The sequence below is a fragment of the Cervus canadensis genome, chromosome 2 (assembly GCF_019320065.1).
Source record: "Cervus canadensis isolate Bull #8, Minnesota chromosome 2, ASM1932006v1, whole genome shotgun sequence".
NCBI classification, from domain to species: Eukaryota; Metazoa; Chordata; class Mammalia; order Artiodactyla; family Cervidae; genus Cervus; species Cervus canadensis.
In genome coordinates, this window is record NC_057387.1 from 79,696,409 (window position 1) to 79,715,229 (window position 18,821).

The window sequence follows — 18,821 nt, forward strand, 5'->3', positions numbered from 1 at the left end:
GCAAACATACTTATAGTTTAAATAATCAGCCATAGGTTATTGGACTTATTCTATTTATACTCTACTTTTATGAGAAACTGGCAAAGTATATATACACACGCCAATGTTAGGGATTTAGTAAGAAAAGTCATTTCCAGGGTATGTTATAATTAAAGTCATACTAATTCAGCCCAATCCTTAAACACCTACTCTGCCTCACTCTGCACTGTGAGATAATGATATAATTATAACCCCGAGGCATTGCAGGACAGGAGAGAAAGAATGAACTCTTCAAGTTTTTATGTTAATTGTATGTTACTGTTGTCTAATTATTTGTCAGGGGAAGGCAATGAAGAGTGATGAGAAAAACATGGGTTTCTGAAGCTCCAGGCTTCGGATCCCAGCACTATCACTTACTAACTGCCTGCCTCAGTTTCCTCATCTCTGCAGGTGGGTTTTTTTTTTTTGTATCCTCAAGGTCAGTTTTCGATTAATCAGAGATTAATTAAAGATTAATCATAGGCTTTTTTGTTTCTTTTAACTAATTTTTTAAATTAAAGTTACAAATTGAAACTTGAACCCTTCCTTAACATTTTAAGTTTGGCTTCAAATCTTATTAATTCATTTATAAGGCTAGTAAATTTTAACAATCACTTTTGAGAAAGTCTATGACTAACATGTACTTTCATTTACACACCTGGTTAATTAAACATCTTTACATATTTCAAAGTGCATTTAATGTATTTGATTCCTTTCTTAATGATTTCAATGGTCTGACAACAGAGTTTCCTTAATTAAAAAAAAACCTAAGTCTAATAAATTAAACTTAGAAAGATGGGAAACTGTAGCTCTCTTAGATATTCTAATACAGTACATAAACTTAGTGAGACTTCAAATGAAAATCACCAGTTTAATCAGGTATTTGATTACATAATTTAAGTTGGAGTTACAAGACTGTCACTCTGTTTGGCCAAATTCATTGTAAACATTAGAAATATGTAACACTTGCATAGATTCCCTCAGCCTGAAAGATTAATATTTAACAAGTCTCTATCTGTTCAGACAAATATCGCTGAAAGTCACTGAGGTTACTTTCAACCAAGAGAACTGTCTTCAGCTACCTGCACTGACTCCTCTCACATCTCACTTGGAAAACCAGTGTATCTCCCCTTGCACTATGTGAGTTTGTCACTGAAGACCCCAGACTTAGCCAGGATGCTGACTGGACTCCTGTTGATTCTCCTTGGATGTGTTGAACTTTATTCACAGTTGCAGATCACTTTCAAAAAGAGGCTATTTATGTTGCTCTTGTCCTCAGAGTTAATTTATACCCATTTCTATGTGTGTGCTCTAGGAAGCCTGTGACTGGGAAGCCTGAGTCAGTCTCTCAGTTGGGTTTTGCATTTCCTCCACAAAACCTTAAATCTCTAAGTGCCTCTCCACTTCTTCCAGGATTCTAGAGTTACATATCCTTGGTTATTGATACTGCATATATGCATTGTGTATTGGATATTGAAATGACAACTGATTGAGTTTCAAATATCTCTTATGACTTTGCTTATGGTCACAATATGTGAGATCAGTCTATTAACAATCTATGCTTTTGGAATTATACTGCCCACCTTCCAGGGTTGTTGTAAATTAGCGTTAAGCACCTGCCCTGGTGATGGTACATTGTAGGCACTCAGTCAGCCTTGGCCACTACTTCTGTTTTCACAACTCATTGATCCTAATGCATTTTCTAGTTACTAACCCTGCTCATTTCCTCATTGGCCAGCTTAAGTCTGGTCATTAATTATGACGTCATTGCAGCCCTGCATAAATCCTCAATTGTCGGGATTTCCTTGAAGGACCAGTGGTTAAGAATCTGCCTTCCACTACAGGAGACATGGGTTCAATCCCTGGTCAGGAAGCTAAGCTCCCACATTCCTTGACACAACTAGGCCTACGTGCTGCAACTACTGATCCCATGCGCTCTGCACGCCACAGTGAAGACCCCATGTGCTGCAACTGAGACGATGCAACCAAAAATAAATTTTAAAAAAAGAATAAGAAAAAGAAGCTTTAAAAATTCTCAGTTGTCTTGCCCCTTTCTTTCCTCATCAGACTTCTATGGCAAACCACCAACCTTTCTTCTTCAATTGCCACACTTACTCTGAGTCTGTGAGCTTGCTTCCAATGTCGCTAAGAAAACACAAGCACTCAAATGGTAACATCCACATACTCCCATCTCCATATCCAACCACCTCCCTGCATCTATGCATATTTCTCTCAGATGAACTCCTAGCAAAAACCAACCCCTCTCTTTGTGTACTAGATCTCATCTCCTGTCTGTATGAGAACACTGCTGTAGCAATCTCCTCCCTCTCTCGAGCATTATCAATCTTTTCCTCTCTAATAGATCTTGTCCATTTGCTTACACAATTGCTATTAGACCTCCCATCTCTTTTCCAATCTTCTCTGGACTCCTTTTCTTGCCCAGTAAAGCTCCATTTTTAAAAATTTCCTTTTCAAAACTCCTTCAATGAGTTGTCTCCATTTCTTTTCTCCCATTATCTCTTGAGCACAGTCCAATCAGGCTGTTGCCATATCACTCCAGGGAAAAAGTTTTTATCAAGATTACAAATGACCTCCATTTTCTAAACCCAATGCTCAGTTCTCAGACCTCATCTCATTTGATTTATCTGCAGAATTTAACACTCTGAAAGTCTTTCTTCAACAACCTTTCTTGTTGTTTGTCTTATCTGTTAGCAATTCCTTCTCAGCCTACTTTGCTGTTTTTCCTCTGATCTTTTAGCATTAAGAAGCTCAGTCCTCTTTGAGCTTCTCAGTCCTCTAGATCTCTATGCCTTTCTCTCCATTCTTTTCCCCTTGGTGCTATCATCGAATCTCATGATTTTAAATGCTATCTATATACCAGTAGAGGCCAATTTATGTTTCTATCATTGACCCATCTACTCAGCATCTCCACTTGGGAGTCTAATGAGCATCCCAAACTTGTTATTGTCCAAAACTGAGGCCCTGTGCTTTTCCCAACAAACTTACTTCTCTTCTTCATTTCAGGAATTAGAAACTCTAGCCCTCCATTTGCTTATGGCTTCAGCAATTTGTGGCACATGGTCTTAGCTGCTCCATGGCAGGTGGAATCTTCCCAGACCCGGGATTGAGCCAGTGTCCTCTGCACTGGTAAGTGGATCCCCATATTCTGTACCACCAAGGAAGTCTGAACAGTACTGTAATATCAATGACCATCAGTCATCATCTAACTGAGACCTTCCCTGGCCACATATGAAAAGTTACAAGTCATCCCAACCACTTCCCAATTTCCCCAGCCCCCTTAATCACTTAATGTCGTCAGCACCCATCACTACCTTCATATATGATGTATATTATGTGTTTATTTGTTTGTTTTATATCATCTTCCATCAGCATGTAAGCTCCAAGGAAAAAGAGAGTCTTGTTTTATTCTCTGTGTTCCCAGTGTCTAGAATAGAAACTGCATATAGAGGTCTTAGATTAAAAGCCGCTAAACATGACGAGAAGTATACCATTAGTGATCTGTGTAAAATAGACTTTGATTTTTCAGTTGCTCAGGTTTGGAATTTGACTGAAAGCAGGATTGGTATTGTTTATTTATTCAACAAATTTGCATGTTCACTTAACTTATGCAAGACTCTGCATCAAGGAGAGCACCCTCATACGTACTGGATCCACGAAGGGAGCTTCTTATTGTACTCCATTTCTACCGATGGAGGAGAAGGAGCAGCTTGGCTTTCTTGTTAACAAAGTCGTAAGCTTCCTTTTTTCAGTGAAGATCTGGCTGATGTTAAGGTTTCCTGTTCAGAAATACAAGGAAGTCTCATAAGTGACAAGCACACTTCCTAATTTCTCCTTCCTGACCCATTTGCATTTCATCACATGTGCAGGCCCTCCAGTAAGCAACTCTTATGCCAATAATGAAGCGCCCAGCATCTTAATTTGAAAAGTGCTCATCAGCTTGAGGTTAGCCTCTGTGCATCACAGTATTCTTTAATGAATCAAATAGTGCATTTCTTATTTGCAATTAAATAATACCTTAAAAGGCTCTGCCTTCCTCGAAAGACCCATGTGGAATTCATTTTCACATAGGGTTATTTACACTCAGCACTGAGGGTAGACACTGTGGTGAGGGCTGTGGCTATTCACCAGGTCCTTGAAAGCAAACCATAGAGGACCTCAGTAGAGAACCTTAAAAAAAAAAGTCTTAGTAGAAAATGAAGTTAAGATGTAAATATCAAATCCAAGGCTAGCTTGTTTCCTCACTTAGGGATATTACTGCTGAGTCTATTATTTCCACCAAGTGTTTTGTTTTTTTTTCCCAAAGACCACATCCAGTTGTATAAAAAATTTGAGGTAGTGATAAGTACATTTGCATATGATATACATAGAATTTGCATATAATTATACACTATTTCAGGAAAACTCCAAGTTAAAATAAAATTAGTACTATTTTTCCTTACTGTGCTTTCCTTAGTTTCTGTGCCTCAGTCTTCCTGGCTCCCCACTGCCTACAGGAAAAAAAATGCAGTATTTCCTGAATGGCATCCTATCCATCACCTGCCATCATCTGCCATCTCTTTTCTTGTTTCCTACATTACCTTAGATGCCAGGCCCACAGAACTACTCATGATTTTCTAACACACCACAGGAAATTACTATCTGTTGACTGTTCGTTAGCCACTCTTTACTGCCTTCCTTCTGAACAGAAACCATGACTTTCTTCCTTCTGGCATTTGTGTACCGTCTACTGCAGGGGCCCTCAAAAAGCTCCAGTGGTTAAGTTTTGATTAGTTTACCGTCAACTGGTAGATCTATCCCCTTGGTCAGTGACTGGTTTATGCATGGGTATGTGATGCAGTCCTGGCAAGTGAGAAGTACAGGGAAGCCTGCTAGGGGATTTCTTGGAAAGTTTCCTGAGGCTTAAAAAAGGACACCAAAAGGACAGAGCCTCACCTCTTTTCTGCTTCTAGACAGGTCAACAGAGGAGGTGATGCTTAGAACAGCTTCAGCATCATATAACTAGGAGTGTGAGTAACCCACATGAGATGGCAAAGTAGAAAGGTAGAAGGAACCTGGACTCTTGAGAGGTCACTGTGCCTCCAGTTAAGTAATCATAATATAATCATAATCATAATGCAACGTAATTATGACTTAAGTCTCAGGCACTGTTACGAGCAATTTACACACATTTACTCAGTTAATCCTCTAACTGCCTTATGCAATGGATGTTTTTATTATTTCTATTTTACAATTGAGGAAACAGAACCAGGGAGGGGTTAATGTGCCAAGGTCACTTTCCTTATCTATTTGTTTGCTTTTTCAGCTTTTTATTAGAGAAAATTTAAAGAATATACTAAAGTAGAGAACAATGTAATGAATCCCCAAGTACCCATCCATCATCTAGTTTAGACAATTAGCAACTCATGACCAGTCTTGACTCATCTGTGGCCCTGTCCACTTTTCCTCTGCCCCACATTATTCTGAAGCAAATCCCAGATCTCATATCATTTCATTCTGGGTTCATCATGCGTGACAAAAACTAAAAGCTACTTTTATGGAGTCTTCTGTTACAACTAAAACTAGCCTCTAAATATTAATAACTTTCTCATCATAAAAATTTGAAAATGTAGATAAGCTGAAAACAAAATATAGAAAATCATCCACAATATGATCACCTAAAAACAACTAATAATAATAAGGTACTTCCTGTCAATACTTTGTATAAGTTTGTTTTGAGTGTGAGATTGCATTTTGTCCAGTTATTATGACCTGAGCGTTTTCCATCCTCATTCCAGCCCCAGGATCTTTGGGTGCTGGGCTCCCTCTATCCTTCCTTCTTCTGGGAACTTGAAAAAGCACTCCCTTTGCTCTTTGCACAGCCCTTCCACTACAGTACTTTAGTCATATGCAGCAATTTTCTATTTACCTGTGTTCCTGACTAGAGCAGGTGTCTGGTGCCTGTATTGTTGCAAGAAATGATCTGATAGAAGTAATTATTGGAGAGATGATGTGGAACATGGGTTTGCCTGTATCATGCAGTGTGCACTCTACAAGGATGCAGTGGAGGAACTTTCCTCTCATCCCAAGGTCAGGTAAACACCATGTTGCTCCTGAAAAACAGATGTGCTTTCTTTAGTGGATGCCATCAACAGTTGCAATATTAATCTGTGTTCATTTGTGCTTTGACGACTAAATAGCTCAGAGCTGAAATCTGGCTCTTACTTTGAAAAGTGTTTACAGTTTTCAAGGCATGAACTCTCTCACTAGTTTTAATTTATTTTATCTTCCCTTTGCCATGAGTTATTTACATGTGAAATAATCACATGGTATCATGTCAGGACCATTTTTGACATGTGAATTCATGACTTCCTTCTTCTCTGATGAAAGTATCATGCAAGTTCTGTGCCTTCTTGCTTTACAGGCAGTAAAATTATGGCTGACTTCCCTTTCTGGACTTGTTTAGAAGTCTAAAGTCTTAAAGGAGGATGAGTTAAGTGTCCTGTATGGAGAGAAATGGCTTCTGGGGGGAACTTGGAAAGAGGAGGACTTCCCCAAGAATGACAAAGAGATTCCCAGAGTTTTTGAACCTGTGGCCCTAGACAGAGCAGAGGGAAGCAGAGCTCACAAAAGTGGCACAATGCCAGGTGGGAAGGGTGGCCAGTCTACTTACCCAGTAAGAGCAGGCTTGGATTAGATGTTAAGCTTGACATCTGAAAGACAAAGAAATGCTTTTTATATACCTGACTTTGCAGACTGGGATTCATATTTGCTAACTGGACTTAGTGAATTTGTGAAAGTCATCTCAAATCCATTATGGAATGAGACTTTCCAGGTGGCTCAGTGGGTAAAGAATCCTCCGCAATTCAGGAGACACAGGAGATGCTGGTTCGAATCCTTGGTCAGGAAGATCCCCTGGAGGAGGGCATGGCAACCCACTCCCCTATTCTTTTTTTTCCCCATTTATTTTTTATTAGTTGGAGGCTAATTACTTTACAATATTGTAATGGTTTTTGTCATACATTGACATGAATCAGCCATGGATTTACATGTGTTCCCCATCCCGATCCCCCCTCCCACCTCCCTCTCTACCCGATCCCTCTGGGTCTTCCCAGTGCACCAGGCCCGAGCACTTGTCTCACGCATCCAACCTGGGCTGGTGATCTGTTTCACCCTAGATAATATACATGTTTCGATGCTGTTCTCTCGAAACCTCCCACCCTCGCCTTCTCCCATAGAGTCCAAAGTCTGTTCTATACATCTGTGTCTCTTTTTCTGCTTTGTATATAGGGTTATCGTTGCCATCTTTCTAAATTCCATATATATGTGTTAGTATACTGTATTGGTCTTTATCTTTCTGGCTTACTTCACTCTGTATAATGGGCTCCAGTTTCATCCATCTCATTAGAACTGATTCAAATGAATTCTTTTTAATGGCTGAGTAATATTCCATGGTGTATATGTACCACAGCTTCCTTATCCATTTGTCTGCTGATGGGCATCTAGGTTGCTTCCATGTCCTGGCTATTATAAACAGTGCTGCGATGAACATTGGGGTGCACGTGTCTCTTTCAGATCTGGTTTCCTCGGTGTGTATGCCCAGAAGTGGGATTGCTGGGTCATATGGCAGTTCTAGTTCCAGTTTTTTAAGAAATCTCAAAAAAAAGAAATCTCCACACTGTTCTCCATAGCGGCTGTACTAGTTTGCATTCCCACCAACAGTGTAAGAGGGTTCCCTTTTCTCCACACCCTCTCCAGCATTTATTGCTTGTAGACTTTTGGATAGCAGCCATCCTGACTGGTGTGTAATGGTACCTCATTGTGGTTTTGATTTGCATTTCTCTGATAATGCCACTCCCCCATTCTTGACTAGAGAATCCCATGGACAGAGGAGCCTGGCAGCTATGGTCCAAAGGGTCGCAAACAGTTGGATATGACTGAAGTGACTGAGCACGCTCTCATGCACAAACAAACAAATAGGGAAGAAAACCATCATTATTGTGGGAAAAATGTGAGTTTTGGAGACAGACGTCATTATTCTACTTCAGGCTGTTAATTTTTTCCCTTGGTTTTCTCTAATCACTTCCTAACTGTTGTTCCAATCTTGCTGCTTCAATACGTCCTTCACCTAACTGTCATAGTTGTCTTTTGCAAATGCAGATCCATTTGGGTCACCCGTTAAAGCTCACCAGTAGGTCCCATTTATCCCCAGGATAAAGTCTACAAGATCCTTCACCATTTGCTTCTTATCTAACTCCATAGCCTTATCTTCTATAAACATCCCCATTCCAACCAAACTTGGCTCATGCAGTAGGTCCTACTTGCTATTCTGCAAATGCACTGTCTCCCTCATCTCTCTGGTTCTTGCATATACTCTTCTTGCTGTTCATAATGCCTTTTCATTGCCAAACTCTTGCTCTTTATGAACTCTTTCCCAGGACTTCCCTGGCAGTCCAGTGGTTAAGACTCCACACTCCCAATGTTGAGTTTGATCCCTGGTCAGGGAACTAGAACCTACATGCCTCAACAAAGACCAAAGATCCCATATGCCACGACTAAGATCTGACACAGTCAAATAAATAAACATAACTATTGAGAAAAGAAGAACTCTTCCCAGATATCACTGTCAGCCTTCTCCAGTCTCTGGCCTCTCCGTGGGGGTCAGATGTAGTATCCCTGACATGTGTTCCCAGAGCATTCTTAGGTAACATCTCTGTCACTTATCACAGTGTTTTTGAACTGCATGTGTCACAGTAATAAAGAACATGGAAATTTGTCTACCATTGGGATTCTGTTATCGACAGATATCTTTGATGCTTGGTAAAATGGGAGCAGGAAGACACTGCAGAGAGGGGCATTGGGAGTCTAGAGGAAATGAGGGAGAAGTCTGGGGCTGTAATCCACACTTGGCAACAGAACCTGAAGGCAGAGTGGTTTGGAACACAGGGTGAAGATCTATTCATATATGCCTGAGGTCAAGACTGTTGAACTCTGATCTGACATCCATTCTCCTTGTTTTCCCTTTTTGTAATTAAAAAAAAAAAAAACTCTCCAGAATTTCAGGTGGTCACATGGCTATCCAGCCCTGATTTGGCTGTGGCCCTCTTCCTTATGAAAAGAATAATATATTAAAAGGGGAAGGAGAGAGGAGTGAAGTGTCAGAGGGAAAGATCAAAGCCTGGATCTAGACCTAGGAGTGCCAGTGGCATTAGAGGCCAAGGGCAGATCAGGATGAGCATGTTGAAGACCTTAGAGTGCTTCTCCATCACACCTGAAGTTTCCTTCTTTGTAAAATGAACTCAGTGAAAGTCACACTCTCAGCCTCTCACTACACTTTAGTCACTATCCCTCAGGACAGTTGGGAAAGCTTAATTAATTAGTAAGTAAAAACTGGCCTAGTCAGATGGACTCTTCCTTTATACTTTCTAAGAGTAAGCTGCCCCAAGGGTCATAATTCTATTCTACCTCTAATAGAGGTATTTCCTCTATTATATATACCTCTCTCTATATATATACCTCTATTATATATACCTCTAATAGAGCTATTTCCTAATGAATAGCATAGGAAACTTAGTCCCTGTGGGGAAAGAATTAACACTTGGGGCCATCTCAGTCCAACCCAGAGGACATCAATATGGTTAAGCAGAAAAACAGCACACTCTAGGCAACAGAAACAGCAGCCAGAGGAAGGGAGAGATGACCAGAAAGCAGCTCAAGTTATATGTGAGACATTCCAACCCTACGTTGGAACTCCCAGAGAGATGCAAAAGAAAAAAAAGGTATGAATAAGCCATATGGCAGGTGAAGACTGATAATAGAGCATATTTAGGTGAAAACCCTTAAAGTGACTTAACCCTGGTTCCATCAGCTATGGCAATGAAGGGGAGATTTGGGCTGCAATAATCAACTAATACTTGATGACCTCCTGATAGGTAAATAATACTATTCCAGGTGTTTTGTAGAACTTAGGGGAGAAGCAGTCTAACACCTAATAAGTTTATGGTCTAATACGATTTACTGAAATGTCAACTTTTCTTCCTGCCACGGAAGGAAACAAACCCACATTTTCCTCAGAGGCTTCCACTCAAATTCTTTCCAGTTTTACCCTTCCTTGTTTTATCGATTCTGCAGCTTGGTGAGAGGGTGTGAGATTAGGTTAGTTTGAAGGAACCAACCAATAAGATCCAACTAAACCTCTCAAATCTTGTTGAAGGACTAAGATCTTTAGAATGCAGAGTTTTGAAGATGCTCAGATCAAATCAATTTAAAAAAACAGATATACTTCACCATTCCTGATTCTTATTGTTGTTGTTGTAGGAGAAAATTCTGAATTCAGCAAAATTCTTGTCCTAAATAAGTGTTTCATAATGATATTCATACAAGTTCTTGTTATAACACAGTTAACAAGGGCCAGATTGGTTGTGGTTGAGTTACATTTGCCATTTTGTGGGCTGCATGTTTGTAAATCAACCAGATCATTGCCTTAATTGGGGTCATTTGGGGGTTTTGGGGTGGCATAACGAGGTCACTCCTTTTCACTCCTGTGGTTCTTCATTAGTCATTTTGTGTGCAACAAGCATGAAGAGGCCAGATCGTGTATTTGCTTTGGGAAAATCAGCAGACTTCCAACGCATGTGCTGTTGTAGATGACTCAAGGTGTTGAAAATCATTTTTTTTTTTTAAACTTTGCTGTAGTTCTCTTCTCTCAGAAGTCGAGGGGCAGAGTAAGCTGGCATAAAGTAAAGACAGCAGCCTTTGGAGGCAGGCAGCTCTATGTTCTGCATATACTTCCTATAATATTAGGTGAGTTCATTAAGACTTTTTTTTTTTTTTAATATTTCTTTCTTTGTCTGCCCCTTGCCTCAGTTGCATTCATGGGATCTTCCCTATTTGTTGTGGCATGCTTCTAGATCCCGGATCAGGGATCAAACCTGGGCCCTCTGATTGGGAACAGAGAGTCTTAGCTACTGGACCAGGGAAGTCCCTCCTTAAGCTTTCTGAGTCTCAGCTTTCCCATCTGCAAAATGGGATAGGAATATTTTGACCATGAGATAAATTCTAGTCTTAGTGACACTGCATATATAAAGTCCTAATCTACATTAGGGGTTTCCCTGGTGGCTCAGGCGTAAAGAATCCACCTTCCAATGCAGGAGATCAAAGCAGAGTTTGATCCCTCAGGAAGATCCCCTGGAGAAGGAAATAGCAACTCACTCCACTATTCTTTCCTAGGAAATTCTGTGGACAGAGGAGCTTGGTGGGCTACAGTCCATGGTGTCGCAAAAGAGTCAGACACAACTTTGCAACTAAACTGCAACAACAAATCCATGTTAGGCAATCAAACATGATGACCCAATGACTTTGGAATCGGGACAAATAATAGAAAATCTAGAATGATTTGCTAAATAAAGACAAGAAGAAATGAGCATTTCAGGAAAAGATGCATAGTTTTGAAAATGCACTGTTAATCAAGTAGGGACATCAGGAAGGAAGGAATTGTAACAAAAGCAAATACATTTCACTTTGTGCTGCGTGCCATAGTGATTTACAAAGACCAAAGAGACCTGGCCCTTTCCTTGAAGCTCGCTCTCTCCCGTTAGAGATATGAGTGTTAGATACATGTAAACCTCTCCAACAGTAAGTTAATAGAGGTCAACCAGTACCAGAATCATTGCCTGACACATAGTTGAAACTCCATAAATATTTGTCAAGTGAATGTATAGAGCCTATCTCTATCTAACCAAGTAATAGATTGTGTGGCTTCAAAACTTTCAGAAAGAGGAATAAGAAAAACAAATCACTGGTGAAAATTATACAAGACAATCACTTAAAGTCTCTGAAAATTTTCCTGAGGGCATACAGCAGAGGGAGAAAGATTCATTCCAGAAAATCTACTAAATCTTGGTAAGATCAGTGAAAGTCCATGACATCTGAGACAGAACCTACTCTTACCCCGCTCTACAGCTCCATGTTATAGAAGCTCTGCTCCAGCCACATGCAGTCAAGAAGACAGGGGTCCCCTCTCCCTCCGGCCCCCAGTTTACAGCTAAAGTTACACACAGGGAGGGGCAGGCTGACATTTTGTATCTTCCCCAGCCCCACGTTCCAGAAGCTCTATTCTGCACATGCATGGCTAAAAGGATGGAGCTCCCCTTTCTCACCCAGCTCAGGCTCGTAAGATGGCTGCTTCCCTCAAGGTGCAGAGGCTGAGACCACTGGAGGCCTATCACCCCCATCCCAACTTGCTTGGAGGGTGGAGGTTCCATGTCAGGAGGGGAAAACCAAGGAGATCAGGGGCCGCCGCCTCATCCCGTGCCCACTCACAGAGCAAGGGTGTCACTCTGGTAAAAACAAGTCTCTGTCCCTAGTTCTGCTGCAGTGGCACAGGGTTTCTGCCCAGACAAAGCCGGGTCAGGAGGACTGAAGAATCCCATGGGTCTGCTTGAGGGATTGATTTCATTTGGAACAGTGTGGGGAACTCCATACTGTGGATGCTCAAAACAATGGTGTGTGTGTGTGTGTGTGTGTGTGTGTGTGTGTATTAGTCGCTCAGGCATATCCAACTCTTTTGTGACCCTATGGAATGTAACCTGCCTGGCTCCTCTGCCCATGGGATTATCCAGGCAAGAATAATGGAATGGAAAAAAAAAAAAAAAGAATAATGGAATGGAATGCCATTCCCTTGTCCAGGGGATCTTCCCAACCTAGGGATCGAACCCGGGTCTCTTGCATTGGCGGGAGGATTCTTCACTGTCTGAGCCTCCTGGGAAGCCCAGGGGTCTTGATGGAGAGTAATTAAAAAGCTGGTAGCTCCACTGTACAGGAACAGTGGCAGAGCAGAAGTGGCAAGCAAAGAAAGCAGCTACCAGGAGAGCTCCTGCGAACACAGTCAGGAGAGGAGTCAGGATGTATGCATGTGCTAGGCTGTGCCGGCCGGGAACAATCGGAGCGGGATGTGGGGCGGACTTGAAAGTGCCTCTCAAGCTGTACGCAGAGCTATTAACCTCGGGCAGAAGCCACACCAGCACAAAGGGCTTAGACACAGCCTCTGACTCAGCACTGACTGAGCAATAAGCTACTCTAACCCAGCGGTGACTCCTAGAAAGCCAGGTTTAAAAACAAAAATCACATGTATCCTTGGCCTTCTGGAAGCCTGTGTGAATGCCCAAGGCTGCACCTCTCAGAAGGGGTCAGAGCAGGAGCCTCCATACTACAGTGCCTCACAGGATATGGGAGAGAAAAAAGAGAGTTCCCTGGATTGTAATCTGTGTGGTTGCTAAGTCATGTCCGACTCTTTGTGACCCCATGGACTGTAGCCTGCCAGGCTCCTGTGTCCATGGGATTCTCCAGGCAAGAATACTGGAGTGGTTTGCCATTTCCTCCTCCGATTGTAATAGAGATCTCCAAACCTCATCCACACACTGTTAAAGGGTAAATCCTGACCTACCTATAGGGGTTAAGCACAACTTTTCACTGAGTGGTTGATGCCAACTCAAGGGTGACCCTGAGGAAGCCAGGATGAAAGATAAAAACAAATGGAGAAAGGTCTGAGCAGGGGTGTCAGAGGCTGCAGAATGCACTAGAATTAGACTTTGTCAAGTTTGTTCAGCCAAGTCACAAAATAAACAGGCAAACAGCAGCAACTGGGTGGGGGGATTAATATTCAGAGTTGTTACAATCTAATATTTAAAATGTCTAGTCTTCAATAAAAACTATATAACATGCAAAGTAACAGAGGGCCAAACCAGTCCATAGAAGCTGCCTTTTTAGGAACTCCCATGATAAGCCTAGCAGACCTACTTAGCACGCCTTCAAAGGAGCTATTACAAATCTTTATGACTTTGGATTAGGTATTAGTTTCTTAAAAGCAAAGCAGCAAAAGCATAAATAGGTAAGTTGGATTACATAAAACTTTCAAACTTTTTATTACAAACAACACTATCACAAAAATGAAAATACAGTGCTCAAAATGGGAGAAAATGTTTGCAAATTATAGAGCCACGGGGAACCTATAACCAGAAAGAGCAAAGAACTCTTTCAACACAGTAATAAAAAGACGAACAACCCATTTTCAAATGGACAAGGAATTTGAATGGATATTTATTCAAAGAAGATATATAAATGGCCACCAAGTAGATGAGAATGTGCTTAGCATTATTAGTCATTAGAGAACTGCAAGTGAAAATCACAATGATATATCACATCACACCAGCTTAGATGTCTATAATAATGTTCATAACAGCATTATCCATAATAGAAAATGGAAGAAAATTAAATATCCATCAATTGATGAATTAATAAATAAAATGTTGTATATTCATACAATGGAATATTGCTTAATTACAACAAGGAATGATACATACTACAACACAGACAAACTTTGAAAATATTATACTAACTAAAAGAATCCACTCCCAAAAGACCACATATGATTCCATTTATACAAAATGTTCAGAATAGGCAAATCCATAGAGGCAAAAGTAGATTGGTAGTTTCCTAGGGACTGAAGGACTGACGGGAAACTGGGAGTGACTGCCAATGTGTGGGTGATTTCTTTTGGACTGATGAAAATATTCCAAAATTGATTGTGGTGATAGTTACACAATCTTGTGAACATACTAAAACCATTGAATTGTATACTTTTAATAGGTGAATCGTGTGATATGTTAATTGTATCTCAATAAAGGTATTAAAGAATAATAGACCTTGTGTTACTACATAAATTTCTTCATGGTTCAGGGAAGAAAAATAATAGATACCAAGGTTACTAGGGAATAATTCAGGGAAGAAATCAGTGTTAAGTTAGGTCTTTCAGATGCATATGTTTTTTGCATTGAGGATTCAAGTTAGATAAATATCAATCTTCATGTAGAACCATGTTACCTCTTAGGATGAAAAGTGATTTTTATCTAATAAGCAATGGGCAGCTATAGGATATTTGTAAAGAAGGAAGTGAGGTAGTGGAATTGTTTTTAGGAATGTTATGCCAGCAAGATGAATTAAAGAGAGAAGCTGAGAGTCACAGATCAGATAGGAGGCTGCTAAAGGTAGCTAAGTCTGAACTAGGCTGGTTGATATTGGAATGGAGAGAAAAAAATGGACAAGAGGTAAAGTACTAATACTTTGTGAACCATAAAATGAGCCACACAAAAAACATAGTATTTTTTAAAATTATATTGGATTTCTTCTTTGCCATAGATTGTCATGGCCTTTATAGTTTTCAATTCCCTGAACTCAAAAAAAATCATGGGATTTCCATTTTCAGTCATATTTATAGGCTAGCTATCTAGGCTTGTTTTCTTGATGAAAACAACTAAAAATGCTAGGTTTTACATAATCTTTTAAGATTGCTGGATGGCATCTAAGAGCTGGTAGAGTAGGAAGAAATTATTCAGTCACATTTTGAAAGGATCCCAGAAATGAAAGCAAGGCTCAGAGAAAGCTTTTGTCCTGGGAGTGTTCGCCGTTTTTCACTCCTGAGCTTTGATTTTTCCCTGCCTGCAGAGTACAGAGAAAAGAAGACAAAGTCCATGGGTTTCCCTAGGTGGGGATCATAACAAGACATACTTCCCCACAGCACTGGGCCCTTTAAATTGCTACACTCTCAGATGTGGAAGAAGTATTCTTCTGTTTAAAAGAATAAAAGATAAACTTTCAAATGTCTGTAAGAAAGAGGCAACTGTAAAAATGACTTATTATACTTGCAAAACAATGAAATAGAACTTCTGAAATGAAAAATATAATTAAAATTAAGAGCTCATGGATTAAACAGATTAGATGTAACTGAAGAGAAAATTAATAATGCAGAAGATAGAATTTTTCCAGAATAAAAACCAGAGAGTCAGAGAGAAAGGAATGTTAGACTGGATTTACTCCATAAGAATTGAGAACCTACCACCTCTCCATGATCCTCAAGAGGCCTGGAGGGCATTCCCTCCCATAAGTTTATAAGACATGCACTGGAGAAGGGGGCTCTGGCATCCTTAAGAATTTGTAGTTCAGAGTTGACACAGGTGGGTGGGGAAAATTTACCATACAACTGGGCTGCTGAGTATCAGCAGAGATGACAAAATTAAAAAATGAACATGACCAAAGCCAACACTTAATGATCAGAAGAAAAGTGTAGTTAAGTTACTATAACAGTGGACTTCTCTGGTGGTTCAGTGGTTAAGAATCTGCGCTCCCAGTGCAGGGGGCCTGGGGTTCGATCCCTGGTCAAGGAACTAGATCCCACATGCTGCAACTAAGAATTTGCATGCCATAATTAAAGATCCCACATGTCACAGTGAAAATCAAAGAACCCACCTGCCACAACTAAGGCCTGGTGCAGCCAAGTAAGTAAATAAATACGTGCTTCCCAGGTGGCTCAGTGGTAAAGAATCTGCCTGCCAATGCAGGAGACTCAACAGATGCAGGTTTGATGCCTGGGTCAGGAAGATCTCTTAGAGGAGGATATGGCAACCCATTCCAGTATACTTTCCTGGGAAAATCCCATGGACAGAGGAGCCTAGCAGGCTACAGTCCGTGGGGTCACAAGACTTGGACTTGGTTTAGCAACTAAACCACAACCAGCACTTCTGTGGGCACACACAGCCAACTACGGTTTCTTTCCAGTATTACAGTTACATGCCCTCAGTTCAAATGGCCAGTACAGACTGATTAGAATCTCTAAGGCCCAATTACAAGTCCCTGGAAGAGAGAACTAGATTGGCTAAGCTGCTTGAGGGCAGCTGCTCCCATCGCTGATTGGACCAGGAATTAACAACTGGCTCATACTGGACCAGGAAGAGTCTCTTTTCTGGAAATCTAGAACTCAGACTTCAGTCTCTGTGATCTCTGCTGTTCACTTCGAACAAGATGAATAACTCAGGGCTGTGAGAAGCTGAGGTCCTACTATAGAAACAGGGCTTTTCATAACAGACAAGGAACTGATGTCCTAGCCAGAGAAAATACCCCAGATAGTGTTCTTCTACTTAAAATACATTATGTTTATTGTGAGGATTAAAAGTCACATATATAACATAAATGCTGGAACACTCTTACAACAACTAATTTCTTTCCTTTATCTTAATTTTTTTTACTATGACACCCACAGACTTTGCAGTTAGACAAATTTGGTTTGAATCCTGACTGCTACAGAATCGCTGTTTTGAAGTTTAAATGATAAAATATGTTTGATAATGCTACTATATTTTCTAGCACATAGTAGACACTCATGTGTGTATCAGGTTGAATCTCAGGCTACAGACTAAGGAAGCAAGGCACATCACACAAGGCAAAATCTTTATTTTGTTCAGTCAATTTAAATACAACTCTGAACTCCCATCACTTTTATGTTGGAAGGAAATTCAGCCTCAGTCATGGACCTTCCAGTCTGTGGAAAAGTTCTTGGAGGCCTTTCTGTGGGGCCAAAGATCCCCTCTGGCCATTGCTGAGATGGCCACTGTCCCCTTCAAGGGGCCCAGGTCCAAGTGCTCTGCTTGGGACAGAGGACACCCAGGTGAGACGGGGTCACTGCTCTCACCCAGGTTCCAGAAACTCCACACAGCAGCCCTTATCCCCTGTCTGGCCACAGTCAAACAGCTGGGGACTTGCTGATCTTTTATGTCTTTTTCCATCTCAGCACACCCTCCCCCCTCGCCTTCCAAGTCTGTTCCTTCCTTCTCCACACTGTCTGGCACAATCTCGTCAGTGAATTTGTGCCCCCTCCCCAAATAATAAGACCGGTGCATTGTGCCCCGGTGTCAGCTGTCTGGTCAGCTCCTGTAGACGGAGGTTTTACTGGGATTTTTTTTCCCTTGGACACTGTCCTTGGGGTGTCCCTAGGCTTCACACTCAGTAAGCAATGGTCCAGTCCCAATCTCCTCGAGGTCTCAGACAGTGAGGGTGAGCCCAGGAGTGACCTTCTAGTGTGGTGGTAGGTCTCCAGTGAGAACTGCATGGAGGAGACCCCTCCTCCTCGCCAAGATGTGCTTCCACGTGACAGCAGAAAGAGAGCTCCCCTTCGAGGTGCCTGGGGCTGTGGTGGCATCAACCAAGAATGGTAGTGGGAAAGGAAGCAAGTCAGGAGAGAGGCCACAGCAAACTAGGACCAGCAGGCTCCCTAGCCCTTCTTGGGAATTGAGGGCAGTGAGTTGTCAGCACCAGACCACCAGGAGCAAACCATAGAGGAAACTGGTGAGATTCTGTCAATTGCAATGTGGTGATGAGCTCAGGGAGAAACACCTGGGTTCCCTGTGGGCGGAGGTCATGCTTCAGGAGGGGATGAGCAAGGATAGGGGTTGACAAGTGGAAACGGACAGGGGTGGGGGCATTATTTAATAATTCTAATTATTAATAATATCACATAATTCTAATGCAACAGCTATTTTTTAATTTTCAGGTAATAGCAGACTAGAAGTGAAAAACAAAATAAAGAAAATAGAAATGAGAGAAGGAGGGAGGGAAGAAAGAAGGAAAAGAGGGAGGAAAGAGGGAGGTGAACACACTGAAAGTAGCACAAATGACATCCTACATCTAGATAATGAAATTAGAAACACTAGAGTCCGTTGATTCAGCAAACACTTTTGAGGAACTATTATATGCCAGCTTCTACCCTAGGTCTCTAGAAAATGTGGTTGTTGTTTTTTAGTCACTAAGTCGTGTCCAACTCTTTTGTGACCCCAAGGACTATAGCCTGTCAGGCTCCTCTGTCTGTGGGATTTTCCAGGCAAAAATACTGGAGTGGGTTGCCGTTTCCTCCTTCAGGGGATTTTCCAGACCCAGGGATCAAACCTGTGTCTCCTGCGTCGTAGGCAGGTTCTTTACCA